Source organism: Leopardus geoffroyi, chromosome C2, assembly GCF_018350155.1.
Source record: "Leopardus geoffroyi isolate Oge1 chromosome C2, O.geoffroyi_Oge1_pat1.0, whole genome shotgun sequence".
Lineage (NCBI taxonomy): Eukaryota > Metazoa > Chordata > Mammalia > Carnivora > Felidae > Leopardus > Leopardus geoffroyi.
In genome coordinates this window covers 112,233,868-112,247,994 of record NC_059333.1, presented here as the reverse complement: position 1 = coordinate 112,247,994, position 14,127 = coordinate 112,233,868, and the positions used below count along the sequence as shown (strand labels likewise).

General features: G+C 37.2%; 1 protein-coding gene across 2 annotated transcripts in view; it reads left to right on the top strand.

Moving 5' to 3' along the window:
* The first annotated feature begins 3,660 nt into the window (after positions 1-3,660).
* MBNL1 (muscleblind like splicing regulator 1) overlaps positions 3,661-14,127 on the top strand; it is a 205,540-nt gene continuing 195,073 nt past the window's right edge. Inside the window, exon 1 of one of the 2 annotated variants that reach the window (XM_045503211.1) lies at positions 3,661-3,769. The gene's annotated coding sequence lies outside the window, so the exon portion shown is untranslated. The remainder of the gene's footprint in view (positions 3,770-14,127) is intronic. The other variant, XM_045503230.1, reaches the window with a different exon arrangement.

The window sequence follows — 14,127 nt, the reverse complement described above, 5'->3', positions numbered from 1 at the left end:
TCATGATCCCAGGGTTGTGGGATCAAGCCCAGCATCTGCCTCTGTGCTGAGCATGGGGCCTAATTAAGATTCTCTCTTCTCTCTCTCTCTCTCTCTCTCTTGTTCTCCCCTTTGCCCTTGCTTGCACTTTCTCTCTCTCTCTAAAATAAAAAAAAAAATTAAAACCATTGTTAAAAAACCCACAGAATTATTCATTCAATGTGTCATATATATGTAAGGAGAATCACAATAGGGAGAGATAGGATTAATTTTTGCTTTATCTGTATTTTTACACTATAAACACAACAAAGTAAGTATTTTTATTTTATAATTTTTGAAAGCTAGGTAAATAATTTCAATAATCCTCCAAAGTGGTTGTTTATGGCCCCATTTTACAGAGGAAGAAATGAGTCTTAGAAATAATAGCTGGGGTACCTGGGTGGCTCAGTTGGTTAAGCATCTAACTCTTGGTTTTAGCTCAGGTTCATGATCTTGCAGTTTGTGGGTTCTAGCCCCGCATCAGGCTCTGTGCTGACAGTGTGGAGCCTGCTTGGGATTCTCTGTCTCCTTCCCTCTCTGTTCTTCCCCAACTTGGGCTCTCTCTCTCTCACTCTCTCTCTCTCAAAAATAAATAAATAAGAACTTAATAAAAGAAATAATAGCTGACTTGTCCAAGACTAAACAACAGAAATAAAAAATTAATTCAGGTTCATCTTAGACCTTCTATGCAGATGCTTTTCTCTAGATCATAAATCCAAATGATCTTGTATTTTGTACTGGTCAAAACTTTCCTAGGGAGATACCTAGGTTGGAAACAGATATGGGAGCTATAAGTATTTGCCAATTGATGCCATGGAAGTATACTGGAGAGAGTGTCAATAAGAAGAGGACCAGGCCCAGAACAGAATCCTGAGAAGCAGAAATATTTAATGGATGAACATAGTTAAGGCACCCTCTAGCAAAGTCAAAGGAGAAATTGTTACACAATCAGAAGGAGAGAGTGAGGAACTCGAGCACAGACAGCACTTCTATAAGAAGGAAGTGGTCAACAGTGGCATATGCTGCAAGGAAGTCAAGTAAGGGGGCTATGAAGTATCATTTGGATTTGGTAACATCCAAATGATCAAGGCCATTTGATGACTTTGGCAAGAAAGTCTTGGTGAATAGAAGCAGAAACCAGAATGCAGGGGGATGAAGCATGAGGAAGACAGAAGAATTTCAGAGTACGCCAAGTCTTCAAAAATTTACACATAGAATCATATGGTCGAGCAATAAAGAACGCTTGCATCCAGAAATTTCTATTTATGGGGTCTATACCCAAAAGAATAACCCCGAAGAACTGAGATATTTGTATATCCATGTTCATAGCAGGATTATTCACAAGAGCCAAAAGGTGGATACAAACACAGATGCCCATCGAAGGATGAATAAATAAATAAGAGGTGATGTATACATATAATGGAATATTATTCAGCCTTGAGAAGGAAGAAAATTCACACACATGCTACAACCTGGGTCCACCTAAGTGAGATAAGCCAGCCACAAGGACCAATGTCCTAGATTCCACTTATATGAAGTATCTAGAGAAGTCAAATTCGTCGAGACAGAAAGAATGGTGGCTTCCAGGGACTGGTTGGGGGTTGGGGGAGAAGAGGAATGGGAAGTTATTGTTTAATAACAGTAGAGTTATTGTATAGAGTTTCAGTTTGGGAGGATGAAAAGATCTAGAGATGGATAGTGGTGATGGTCATACAATAATGTCATATACTTAATGCCTCTGGACGATACACATGAAAATGATAAAAATTGTCAGGGCTCCTGGGTGGCTTGGTCAGGTGAGCATCCAATGCTTGATTTTGGTTCAGGCCATGATCCCAGGGTCATGAGATTGAGCCCTGTGTTACTGAGCCCTGTTGGGCTGGAGCAGAGAGCCTATTTGGGATTCTGTCTCTCCCTCTATCCCTCCCTTCCATTTGTGCTCTCTCTCTCTCTAAAATAAAATTTTAAAAAAAGATAAAAATTGTGTATTTTATGTATATTCTACCATACGCATACACAAGCACAATATACACGAGTATTCGTGCGTGTGTGCGTGCGCACGCGTGCACACACACACCAGGACTTCAAGGAAGTCAATGACAACTTTTTCAAATGGGAATGTAATAGGGAGGGGTAGTCAGAGGAGAGCTGTTTAAGATGGACCCTTGAGCATAATTAGAGAAACAAAAATCCACATCCACCATCCAGGTAAAAGGAACACAAATACTGGGCAAGGACATTAAAATCATCTGCAGACGTCAGCACTACGCTTCGAGCCTGGGTCTTTGTTGGGCAGATGGGCCCCGTGGTTTATAACAGAACTCAAGTACGATCATATTGAACAGTTTTCAAAACACATAGAATCTAAGCAATATCAATCACATGAGTAACTTTTTCTTCAAGGATTTTCTTATAAGTATCTCACTAAAGAATTCAAATCAAATTTTATATTGATGACACTCTGGCGTTTTGCTGCTGCTGTGGTGGCAGCTTTGTTAATATTGTTTGTTGTTTTATTTTTACTTCCTGCAAATTCACATCAAGCAGGAGTTTAGGTGAAATGGAAAAACGTTTCCATTTTTAATCATCCCCTAATTGCTCTTTACTGCCCTTTCGAAACTATGGTTAATTAAAAAGCAGAGTGTGATACCCCGAGAGCATGATAGTTTCCAAAGTCCAGAAAGTGGTTCTTACAGCGTGTGGAGGTTTGACAATTTACAGTTATTCTTGCAATCCGCCAGCCGCTTCCTCTTCCCTTCCCCAACAGCAAGGGAGGGTGGGAGGGGCTGCCACATACAAATTGCAGCTATTCATTTGCTTCCATTATTCAGTAACCTGCGAGAAGAATGTGTATGAGTATTTCGTTCTATTTGAAGTTGACGGTAGTATTGGCCTTGATCAACTGTTTTTATGTCCTTTTTCTACCGTTGTCCCTACTACCCCGTAAATATTTTCAATTAGCGTTCCAACCTGTTAGAAACTTAACCAGTGATGTTCAGCATTGCAGGACCAGCACCTGCTTTTTATTCTTGTGGCCGAACTTTAGACAGACCATAGCTTATGGATAAGCAACAGTTTCAGTTTTGCAATTCTTTATCTGTATGTAACAGGCAGCTATTCATGAGAAAGGAAGTTTAAGGCCTGTAGGTAAAAAACCACTACCCAGATTCCAGGAAAAAAGTCCGTTTACTGAAGTTTCTTTTTTTTTTTTCTTTCTTTCTTTCTTTGTACAATATGTCTGCAGTCAGATTAGCATTAGGTCATACTCTGAAGAGTTTAAATTAATTAGCCTTATAAAAGCAAGTTAATTCCTCATGTATCAGCTTGACAGTTTTTGTCTGCATAGAGCAGAATTTTGTTTTTCTATGATTATCTTTTGGCCGCAGAGGAGATGTTTCCTTATGTAAATGAGCATTACATAATCAAGTATAGATTTCAATAGCTTAACTTTTCAAAAACTTGCTCACACATATACATTTGTGTATATGTTAATTATATATGAATACACACACAAATTATAGTCTGTTACCATGATTCCAAATGTGACGTTTGTGAATAACTCCATTCTCCATAGAATGTATAAAGCAAAATGACTCTGGTGTTTCACAACTTCCTCTTTTGGTAGACTGTCCTTTTGCAGAGAGAAAAAAAAATTGACTAAAAAGAGCTAAGCAGAGAGTCAGAGCCCTTTCAGATGGTGGTTAACTCAACTATTTAAGGAGCTTAACAAGCAACTGAAAATAACGCAGCGGTAAGAAGAAAGTGTTAACTTGCTGTTTTTTATTTTTATTATTTGGATTGCTGTTTATGGAATAACATTAAATGTTGGCTGCATTATAAAATAGGTTAGCTTAATCTGACAATTCTTACGGAAATAGTCCATATTTTAAATGAAAAACTTTAGTAAATTTACAGCTTCAACTGCACATTCAATTTTAAAAAGCTGGAAGATTTTGAAGTTCTTATTGATCTCCAAATTATTTTAACTGAAAAGTAAAAAAAAAATTATTTATTTTCATAATTTTGTACACAATTTAGTGCCAAAAGAAATTTCATACTAATGTAAATTTTGAGAACTTTTTCTTCCCTTAGCTCTAGTAAATTCCTAACATTTGTAAGTTATCCTAGTTACATTTGTTAATTTTGCATAGTATTAGTTGGACATTTTCCAGGATAAAGATATTTTTGCATTTGTTTCTACCCACTGTGAAAATACAGAGAATTATTTAAAATGTGACATTTCAGTCTTTCATACCATCACATTATGATGATATTTAAATACTTAGGAAAAAAGCAATTCATACGGTAGATAGTAGTATTTAAAAAGGTAAATGAGTAAATCAAATTTTAGAAATTTATGTTTGTCTTAAGATTAATCCCAGTTATAATGCTTAAAAATGGAGTAAGAACTAAAAGTCAGACCCTTTGAATTCGTAATTGCAGATCAAAATAAGCTGAAACTAATTTCATTAGGAAATTCTAAAGTAATCTAAATCCAACAGAATTTTTTTATTTGTGCCAAGCCAGAGTAATATATATGCATATTAACTATTTAATATAATTACATTTATCACGCAGCGATTTGTAAATCTTTTTTAAGCAAATAATATATTTGAATGCTTACTTAATTTGGTTTGCTTTCTTAATTAGAGTAATCAGGTGGCTTCTGAAAAAGAAAGTACACATTGTTCCATAAATTAATGGATTTAATTTTAATCAATTTGGGTAAACAATGCTGTCACACTGGTTCTATTACATTACCTAGAAAATAGGGTGTTTTTTTTTTTTAATTATTTTCATGCAATGTGCTATTACAGGAGTCACTGTCTTTCGATTATAGAGAGAAGAAGAACAGATTGTTAGCGTTAGAAATTCAGGAAATGAACTGTTGACTCAAGTTTGACATTCTTAACCAGATCAAAAATTTACCATCAAGTTGATAGTTGTGAGAAATCCATTAAAATTGTGCACGTCAGTCTTTATGTATCACACGCTCGTTACACACAACTATTTCCATCAGAACTTGGTTGTGTCCTTTGCAACAATACCACGTCTAATGCCCCTCTCTTTAAAAATAAATGATGGAAGTATTCTTAAATGTCTGGAATTTTAAATATGAGATATTTTGATATCATAAGCTATTAAGTGTTGTGGGTTTGTTGTACGTAGTGTGGTATTACGCTGAATAGCTGATAACAACCAAGCAAAAACATAGTCAAGGAAATTATGGTCTAAATTGATCAACACTGTAATTCAGACTGGCAAATGAAGGCCAAAGAAGTAGAGAAAATTCTATCTAGTTGGCGTGATGGATGTGTTGCTGTGGTGGTGGTTGTGTTTGTTGGGAACTCTTAGTCTCTGAATGAACTGTCTAGTCCTAGATTATGGAGAGTAAGTTTAGAATTTGTTCCATGACAAAATTATATATACCAAAAAAAAAAAAAAAAAAAAAAAAAAGAAAAATGAGTGCTACCTGGTTGAGTTTCCATGAGCTATACGGATTGTTAAAGGAGAAGGTCTTGTCATTATTGGGAGAACAGCAAGATGCATTGCATAGGCTTTTTATTTCACATGGTGTCATAAGAAAAAGCATTAAGAGTCCACCCCCCAAATCCACATTTTTAAAGTGAAACTGATATAATATTGTAAGTAATTTATTACATAAATTTTTACTTTTCAACTACAGACATAAATTGTACTGTGTTTCGTTAAGATTACATTCATATGACACACTGAGACATAAATCTTCACTGAATCATAAAAGTTGAAGCTGGATGACTGCTGTATAGCGCTGCAAAATTTTGTATCTGTCTTAATAAGACGTGGTTGTCTATATGATGTGTGCGTGTTCTTGCCGGGTGTCTGTCAGACTGCTGCCATCCAGGGTTGATCCAATGAATCTCACAGTTTTGTTGGGTGTCTGTCCCCTCCTTCACAGTGGGAACTTTCTAAAGCCGCCCACCTGGGCAAGAGAATGACCTATTTCTAGAGGGCTCTATCCCACCTCACTAATATGTTACCTTTCAAGTAATAATTTCGCTTTGAAAACAATAAGGCTATTTGTTCTTAACATAGATGACCAAACTCCCAAAAGAACTTTTGAAACATTGATGCCCTTGTTTGGTTAGTTTTCCTTTTTGTTGTTTTGTTTTTTGTTTTTTGTTTTTTGTTACTTTGTTTTTTGGCCATTGTCTCATTTGCAAAAGTAAAGATGAGAGCTTTTTGCTGGAAAGATTATAGTTTGAGGGCAGACTCAGAGGGATGGCGTGTTTTGGATTCAGAAACAAAAATCCTCTAAATCTGGATAATATGGCTTTTTCAGCCTTTTTAAAAGCAAATTGTGTCCACTTACATCCATTGATTTTCTATTTATTTTTACTGGATGGGACTTCCAAATAAGTGCCACATGTAGCATATTCATATTTCTTCTATTAATGAAAAGATGTGTTATATGGGAAAATTATTATGTTCACAAAAATATGTGCTTTGGAAGTACATATGATTGTAAGAGGGAATATGAATCTCATTTCCATACAAGAAAGAATCTCTGCAAATATAAAGAATAAAGGCAAATTCTTTTATATTTCTGAGTATTTCCTTTAAAAAAGAAGCATTATATGCGGTCTAATTTATACATCTGCATTCTAGAAAATAAAAACACTGTTTAATGCTTAAATCTTTAGAGCATAAATTATGTGTTGTTTGAGAATTACTATTACATTGCCAATGCTTCCCTAACATCACTGATATTTTTATTATGTTATATGAACTAGAATTAGGCATTTAGATTTGATGTCTTCTAAATACTTTCCAGCTTTGTCTTTTCATCATTCTACATGTGTGCAAAATGGGCTTCCATTCTCCAGTATTGCTACGGAAAACAATAAATTTGTATTTTTAAATGCAAATTTAAAGAAAAATAGCATTAAAACCATTAATTCATAATGGAACCATGGACAGTGAAGCAGAAATGAAGTTAGATTACTGTTCTTACTCCATGAACTAGTATAAAATGTCCCAGCTCATTTTTATAGAAATTAATTGTAAGTTCTCAGTTTTTTCCACCTTTAGTGGTTATCACAGTCTAAAAATTCTTTTCACTTTGGAAACAAACAAATAGTAATATGATCTTGAAAAAAATCACCACAGTTCTGATTCTGGAAAAAAAAAATAAATTAGCAGCGTTTTTCTTTAAGCATACCTCAGTTAAATTTGTTTTCACTTTGCATAAGAAAAAAAAATTGAAGCAGAATGCTTTACGCTCTTCCTGTGTTGGTGAACAGATCTGAATTAGAGGAGAGGCAGGAACATCGTCTAGGCAATTAGGCTGCCTTCTGAGTAAAAATCATATATCTAACACCATTGGAGTTTTTAAATGCTCACTAGAAATGCTTATTATACTTCGTTTACTTAATTTTTGTATTGAGAAATAATTTCAAGCTCAAAAGAATTGTAAAACTAAGACTTGTATAGTGGACACCTATATACCCTTACCCAGGTTTGCCTAATCTTAATATTTTACTCTAGTTGCTTCATAATTTGCTCTCATTCTTTCTCTCTCCATATCTTTCTGTCTCCATTTTTTCTTTCCTGAACCACTTGAGGGTAAGTTATAAAAAACATGACCCTTAACTTCAGCTTGTAATTACTAAATATAGAGGTAGTCTCTTATGTAATGGTCGCAATATCCATTTCATAAATTTACATTGATACCATACTTTTATCTATTATTGGCCCATATTACAATTTGCTATTTATCTAATAATGTCCTTTATAATTTTCCCCCTCCAGTAAAGCATCCAGTTTAGAGTCATGTGTTTACATTTATTTACAATGTCTCTTTAGCCTCCCTTAATCTGGAACATTTCCACATCATTTCTTTGTCTTTTATAAAATTAAAACCTTAAAGTCTACCCACCAACTCTTTTTTTTTCTTTTTTTAACATTTATTCATTTTTGAGAGACAGAGCATGAGCGGGGAAGGGGCAGAGACAGGGAGACACAGAATCTGAAACAGGCTCCAGGCTCTGAGTTGTCAGCACAGAGCCCAACACGGGGCTCGAACTCACAAACTGCAAGATCCTGACCTGAGCGGAAGTCGGACGCTCAACCAACTGAGCCACACAGGCACCCCTCTTTTTTGCTTTTTAACCGTGTTGCTCATTTTGTATTTGTCTGACGTTTCCTCACGTTTAGATTGTGGTTTTGCAGTGTTTGCTAGAATACTGCACAGGTGATGATACCTAGGGTCACGGGATGCTCATCTATCCCCCAATGGTATTGTTAATTTTGGTTGTGATGGCAAAGTGTTGCCTAATTTCTCCACATTGTAATGACAACTCCTCATGAAAAATTTCCTCTTGGGTTAATATTAATTGATGTTCTCATCTGATGCAGTCTTGACCGTAATGCATTACAGTTATAAAATCATGATTTTCCAGCTCCAACACTCCCGGCACGTTTCAGTCAGCCTTTTGTATTCTAATGTAAGCAAAATCTCCCCCTCTCTCCTGTATTTAATTACTAATTTGTATATCTGTTCCTGATATTAACTCAGGAAATTTTGTCTTTCCAATGGTTTATAATTCCTTACCGCCTTAATTGTTATGGTGCTCAAATTGTCCACATCTGACCAATGAAGACTCTTTATTCTGGCTTCTATGTCCCTATGGCCAGCTTCCCTCGTATTAGTACGCACTTTCTTACTTTCTAGCATAAAAAGATGTTCTAGGCTAATCTGGTACCTAGCACATCCCAACCCTGGAATCATTCACTTCTCATTTCTTTTAATGGAAAATGGTCTAAAAGGCCAAATCTGGGTTAGGTATTCTCACTGCCACTGGAGTGCTTTTCTTTTTTGACCCTTCCAGCAAAAATATATTAATGCAAATACACACATACAGACACAAACATACAAGTATGCATACAAAAATGCATATGCATGCATTCATAAAAATTTATATCCATACACATATGTTTTGGACATCCTGCATTCACCTGCTATTTCCAATTCCAATCCGTTCCCGGAAGGTTCTTTTTTGCCCTCACCTATGCCATGATTGTGTGTCCCTTCTTCCACAGTGTGAGCCCTGGATCTGAACATCAACGTGTTTACTCATTTACTCAATTCTATAAAACATCTAAGAGGCACCTGGGTGACTCAGTCAGTTAAGCTTCCCACTTTGGCTCAGGTCATGATATCTTGGCTCGTGAGTTCAAGCCCCACATCGGGCTCTGTGCTGACAGCTCAGAGACTGGAGCCTGCTTTGAATTCTGGGTCTCCCTCTCTCTCTGCCCCTTCCCCCCTCATGCTCTGTCTCTCTCTCTCTCTTTCAAAAAATAAATAGAAAATTGTTAAATAATTTAAGAATTAATTTACCCAAATCACTACAATAAACCCACTAAAAAGAATTCAGGGTTTGTGTGCACCTTCTCCCTCCACACACTCATTCCCCACCAAACACTGTGTTCATTAGTTACTTGGATGAATTCCTTTCTTCCTTCCTTCCCTCTTCCCTCCATCCCTCACACGTTTTCTTTCTTTCCATTTCAGGTTATCATAGTATTCATCTGAAATACAATTAGATTGATTTGTTTCTGTTTGTTTCCAGTTTTAGAATTTTTCCCCTTTGCATTCTTATTGGTTTAATTTTATTTTTTACTTGATTGACTTCTAATTGTTTCTCCTAGCCATGGAGATTAAGTGCTTCTTGCCCAAGCCATTTCTGCTAAACAAACCTGATAGTCCTATTTCAAATGTTATGATACAACTCAGAAATACCTGTGTGAGTTATTGGTTAAACTTTTAGCTTTATATTTCAATTCTGTTTAATCTGCATTTAGTCTGAAGCTAATTATCTGTCACGTATTCCAAAAAGTGGTAATTTCCATAAGGAAAGTAAGTACCAGTGGTCTTTGGTCAACCTTATGAATTTATTATTCCAGAATGGATTTTTAAAATTAAATGTGCATATAGCATCACACTTACAGAAAAATAGGCAAGGAAAGAAGCAACCATGAATTTGTATAGTCCATAAGCACTGGAAAAATTCTCACCCTCTTCTATGAGTGATTCTAGAACATTCCTGTCCCTTGTACTCTCCCATATTCTCCTCATAATGATGGACACATCCTGGTATTTGTGGTAGGAAGAGAGAGTTGGTGAGTGCCAAGACTCATTTTCAGTTTCCATTCTGTCACTTACTGCCTGTGAATCTTGGATGGTTACTTCTCTCTCCAGATATCTAACCCCATAACTTTAAATTAAAAAAAAAAAGTTATACCTCCTTAAATTTTGCCAGCTTATGAACTCATACCTCAAAGTGATTATTAAACCTCAGATGTTAATAGGCATCTATATTGAAGTTAACACGTTCAAAATAAAGCCCCTCATTGCCCACCCTTCTCTCTGTTCCATGCCAGTCTTATTTGGTTAGTAAATGACATGATCTTACACCCAGTTATCCAGGTCAAAAGTGTCACTAGTTTCTTTCTTTCCTTCACCTGCATCCTACTTATCAGCAAGCCTGTCAGTTCTGTTTCCAAAATATATCCCAACATTGACCAGGCTCACCCCTTCCACCATTTTGAGCACAGTGAAAGACACTATCATCTCTGTTCTGGACGTTTCTCTCTTTTTCTACTCTCTCTGTCAAGACAGAGAGCTTGCACAAGTGGTGGAGGGGCAGCGGGAGAGGGAGATAGAGAGAATCTCAAGCAGGCTCCGTGCGCAGGGTAGAGCCCAACAATGGGCTCGATTGCACAACTGTGAGATTTTTTTCTACTCTCGCATCCCTACCAGCATGACCTTTTAAAATAGAAGTCAAATCCTGTGACTCCCTGCTAAAAATTCTTCAATGGATTCCTATTTTAATTATGAAAAAAAAAATCCAAATTCCTCACTATTGCTTATATGTATTATCCTCTACTTACATCTCCTCCCTCACATCCTTCCTCTTATCCCGTCATTCACGATGCTCTGGCTCCACTCCTTATTTTGCTTCTGGAGCTTCCTAAACTCATTCCTGACTCAGGGACTTTGCACATGCTCTTCCCTCTCTTGGCATGTTCTTCCCACACATTACTGTGCACAACTCTTCCTTCTTTAGATGTTCAGATGATCCTCCTAAAGGATGTCTTCCATGACCAACTAAATATTTTATTATAGTGTCCCTAACCCAGTCACTGTGTCCTTTTACCCCCTTTTAATTTTCTTGATAGCACTTAATACCACACAAAACCTTTGTTTCTTTGTTTAATTATTTATTCCCTGTTCCTGCCACTGACAGGTAAGTTCCATGAGGGTAGGGTTTGGTCTGTTTTGTTCATATTATATCCTCGGTGTCTAGAAGAATCCCTGGAACATATTAGGTCTTCAAATGATGATTAAGCAAAAGGCCTCAACAGTTTTGAACCTTAGATACAAATAAAACAAGCATGATAAAAATAACCGCTATCTCCCAAGGTCATGTGGAGGAGGCCATGATTACGGTAGTGTTCTAAATTGCCATGCGATTGTCAGGTGGGATACTTCTGTTAGCACTGAGTGAAAGGAACTGACACAAAAGAAGTGGTCCCTGGGGACAACAAATAGACCGAGAAGTTCTCTTTTTTGTGTGCACTGGCTCTCTTCCATGGAGCTAAAAAGAGACTGGTTCACAGTGGGTGCCACTAATCTCTTAGAATCCTGGGGGCAGTCACTCTGCATTGCCTCCCCACTGCCTTTGCACTGGTTCTGCCTCTGCCCTCACCCCCAGGGAACACATGTGCCCGCCCTTCCTTGCCAGCTAGGGTTCATCGCTTCCCTCAAGCCAGATGGAAGACCAATCTCCTTCCAGAATTCTTTCCTGATTCACCATCTGCCTGTTCTGGCCTCATGGCTATGCATATAGTTCACATATTGTTGTGTAATTATTTGCTGGTTCTATTTTTTGATCTCGGAGTGGATTTTAAAGGCTATTTTAGGAATATTGTTTGGAGTCGTTTTGTGTGTGTATCCAACATATCAAGTTTAAGGTTATAAACCTATGACTTGGTTCTTGAGATTATTAGGTCCTAAATAATGATGATGATGGTGGTGGTGGTGGTGATGATGATGATAATGTTAATAATAATAGCTTTACTATTATAGTTTTTAGTACTCATTTTTAGCACCATTGAGTATCATTTTTAGTACCAGGTTTTAGTACCATTTTTAAAATGCCATTGTATTTAATACCATTGTCCTTCACAGGATTAACTAATGAATTTAAAACCCTCACAGACTTTGTGAAATAAGTACCCCTAGTACTATTTTACAGATTTAAGGGGGGGGAAAAAGACAGGTTCAGAGAGAGTTTGATAATGGTCACAAAATTGGTCCCAGTGTGTCTGTCTCCACAATGGATCTTTACCATGTTCACATACTGCCCTGGTATTTATACTGAGCCACTTTTTTTTTTTTCTATTCTATGGTCCTCCCAGAGGAGGGATGTGGTGACCCTGCCTTTGTGGTTCTTCTCAAGAAGTGGGTTATGCAAAGAGACAATTTTAATTCTTGTGAGAGGCCTCTGTTTCCATTTTGAAGTGAATTTATTCGTGTATTCATCTATCAAGCATTATGCATGAAGCACTCATCTAGATGCTAGGAAAACAGTGATGACCAAGCCCAAATTTCTACCTGAAGGAGCTGAGGTTCAGTCCAGTGGGAGGCAAGACAATGACTAAGCCGGTAAACAAGTAAATGTTTACGAAGGGAATTTCGATGATGCTAGATAGCCGCATGAAGACCATTCAACAAAGTAAAAGGATAGACAGGCAGAGAAGCAAAGTTCCTCTACCTAGCTGGCCTTCCAGGTGGCCTCTCTGAAAGGGACATATTTAAGCTGAGACCTGAATGATGGGGACTTTGAGAGTGCCATGCAGAGGACCCTGGGAAGAGTGCTGGGTGAGTGCAGAGGAGGCAGGAATGAGTTTGGCATATCTGAGAAGCAGAAAGGAGGAGTCCAGGTCCCATGGGGGTAGTGAGAGATGATACTAAGAAGCTGGGGCTGAAAAAGGGCCAGGTTCCTTAGGTTGTAGGCTAAGGCAAGGAGTTGTACACTGCGAGCAAATATTTGCAGACATGCACGTGTGTGTACTTGGGAAATGAGTGCAACGGGTGACCCATTCACTCTCTGTGTTTAACATAGGCCAAGAAAAACTGTTGCTTGAAGAGAAGCAGGGATTACTACATAGGGCAAAAGCTTTCTTAGGTGATAAGTTATTATATTTAGATAAATTTCAATGAGCTGAGTTTGTCTTCAGAGGTTAACTACATTTTCTTGCCTTCTCATTTTTATAATTGGTATGGGTTTGATGAAAGTGAAAGGGCTTAAATATTATTTAAATGTGTCAATTTCAGATTTTTCAGTAAAATTGCTATGGAATAACTGACCTTCGTCATGGCCATTGAAAACAGGTACCTTGATGTCTGGTAATGGGGTCACCAGGCACGTTAGTTTCCACATGGATAGAAGCAGAAAGGACTAGAGAGAAGGCTGTTTTCTAGTCTCTGAAGACAACAGATGTTCTCCTATTTATTCTTCTCAAATCCCAGCATCAGTGATGATAGGGACCCTTACAACATCAACCAATTCCTATTATAAGTAGTGGTTACTTACTCTGCATTTTCAGAGTAATTATAAATTTCCTCTGATTTATTTTTATTATCCCGAGAGATCTAAATCATCCAATATTACCTTTTAAATCCCAGAATTAGATGGATACAACTTTTGCAGGGGGGGTTGGGTGGTTGAATATGATTTGGGAAAGGAATATAGAATATCTTACTAAAAAGGACTTCTCCTCCTCCTCTTCCTCCTCCTCCTCCTCCCTCTCACCTTCCCCCTCCTTTTCCTTCTCCATCTTCGTATTAGTATTAGTATTAGTATTAGTATTAGTATTAGTATTATTTAAACAGACCTAATATTTATTAGGGACAAGAACAAATGGCCTCCCCACATACTTAAGTTAATGACAACTAGTATGGCTGTTTGGGTTAAGAGATGACAATGAAAAAAATCTACCCGTGGCATTGGACTGGGTGTGGCTAGAAGGATGACAATGGGTGGGGTAGAGAGGAACACAGTC